At 28.0% G+C, this 2,500-nt stretch overlaps 1 protein-coding gene across 14 annotated transcripts in view; it reads left to right on the top strand.

Annotated features, from left to right (window-relative positions):
• dysc (whirlin protein dyschronic) overlaps positions 1 to 2,500 on the top strand; it is an 83,934-nt gene that overhangs the window by 71,055 nt on the left and 10,379 nt on the right. The gene's annotated exons all lie outside the window — the stretch shown is intronic.

Below are 2,500 nucleotides of genomic sequence, written 5' to 3'. Positions count from 1 at the left end.
TTGTATATTTTCGCGATAAAACGTATATTATGATAATGCATTTCGTTTAAATAATTTCTTTATTGATAAGGCAAAAACTTAATGAAAATGAAATTATACGATTAACATGTTTAATGATAAAACGAAACTCAGGGTTATGCTTTTTGCAATACAACAATTTGTTTATTATTAAAACGAATCTTACGATGAAACATCTCTTTATGTTCAACTTATAATCTTATTTTCGTAGTGTCGATGAAAGAAAAGATAAGAAAAGAAAAAAAGAAAAAAATAGGATAAGAAGATAGAAAAGATAGAACGAATGAGAATCTTGCGAATTGACAAGCTTTCGTTAAAGAATTAGAACACGTTCCATTCTTTGCTCGATCAATCGATCGTACGGATTTCTCGTTCGTCGGCGAGTAAGGAGAGCTCTCTCGAATATCGTTCGCGCTTATCTCTGGAACCGGTTTGATCGAAGGATCATTCTTCGTGCTTCTTAGAAGAGGATTAGTCTGTACTTTCGTATCGGACCCTTCTTCGGCTCTTCTTATTGCGAGTGATCACTGACAAAGGGAATCGGCTCGAGACGACACTTCGAACTTTTTGAAAGGACAATGAAGACCTAAACGGCCTTTTTATGGCTTCTTCTTTCAACTACTTTTTACTTTATTTGCTCTTATTGTCAGATTTGAGATGTCTTTTAAAAAGATAAAAGTTAACGACAAAATCGATCATTATGTATACATACGTATATATGTATATATATATATATATATTATTTTTTGAACGATTTCTCAATTTAACGAGTTATTGTAAAATTGAAAGCATTCGAGAGTAAGCCTGAAAAGGGAAGAAAAAAAGATGAAGGAAGAAAGAGATGGATCTTTCTTTTTTTTTTTTTTTTTTTTTATTATTATTATTATTATCATTACTTATAAAAACACGCACGAGTTCGTTCAACTCACGTGCGTTACATCAGATAAAAAAAAAAAAAGAAATGGAAACCAGTTTGTGAGTGACACCTACGCGTTCAACCTGGTCAAACAAAGACGGAAATTTGTCAGTGATATCGAAAAAGTAGATACTCGAAACAAATGCGATAAACGATGATAACGATTTATATCGATCGTCGAATGATCTATTTTAGATCGACGTTGTCAATTATCCACAAAGAGAAAATATATATATATATATATATATATATATATATATATATATATAATCCAAGTGGTTATATTTATATTATTTATTTCATTAAGAATATATCGATTATTATTATTTACAGACATGTCTCGATTAAATCCAGCCAGAAAATTTTGAGAATGATCGATAATTAATTTAATAATGAAAATTTTATTACATCATTTTCCATTAAATTTAGATGGAAATAATAATTATTTATAAAAATCATTCGTTTGTTGTTTCCTTAGTTCACTTTCGATAGAATTTATCAATGGGACAAAATTTTCCCTGTTGAAATTATTAGAGAATCTCTATTCTATTTCAGATAGAAAATCTTTTGCTTTAACGCGAGAGATAAATTATTCGATCGCACGAACGATTTTTTGGAACGGGAGGAAAAAATAAAAAAGACAAAAAAAAAGAAAAAAAAAAAGAAAAAACAAAAGAATGAACAATGACCAGAACGATATTATGGGTCACCATCGGAGAAAGTTTCGACGCGTCTCCACGTTCCGTTATTTACCTGGAAGGACCGGAACGACGGTGGGGAGGCTGCGGTCACCGTTTTATGATTTCGCGAAGTAGGTCAATTATCGAGGTGCACCGAGCCACGTCGTTTCAATGCTTCGTCTAAACGCACAGCGAAAATATCACCTTTAGCTTATTGAGTCTGTGTATACGATTTATTAGATTTATAAATTATAAGTTTTGAAAATAAATCGTATCTTTTCGTACGAAAAAAAATACGTACGAAAGATTCGATTATTATACGTACACTCATAATTAATTATAATAATTAACGTCAATTATAATAATTAACAATAGTAACACGTTAATGATTATTGCATAGAAATCGAAGTACATTCGAATAATAATATAATAATTATCATTAATATTTATTTTTTCGTAATGTAAAAAAAAAACAAAAAAAAAAAAAAGACAGCCCTTGGAAAAGGGAAGTGCAATAAAATCGAACGATGATATTTATGAAAAGAATCGAAATAATACGAATTTTAAAAGATTTCAATCATTTCTATTCTATTTTTATTTTATTATTATACGATTTTTATAATGATATCTACTATAAACCATTAAGAATTATTTCTGACACAAGTATAAATTCTATCCAATAATAATATAATAACATAATAATAATAATAATAGTAATAATAATAACAATAATAATAATAATAATAATAATAATAATAATAATAATAATAATAATAATAATAATAATAATAATGATAATGATAATAATCCCATCGTCAACTTTCACATTAGATTGAAAATCTCTTGAAATTAATGATACAGATATTTCGATAAATTCGAATGATTA

The sequence above is a fragment of the Vespa mandarinia genome, chromosome 8 (genome assembly GCF_050613455.1).
Source record: "Vespa mandarinia isolate Hongniang chromosome 8, ASM5061345v1, whole genome shotgun sequence".
Taxonomy (NCBI): domain Eukaryota; kingdom Metazoa; phylum Arthropoda; class Insecta; order Hymenoptera; family Vespidae; genus Vespa; species Vespa mandarinia.
This window is presented reverse-complemented; position numbering and strand designations above follow the sequence as displayed.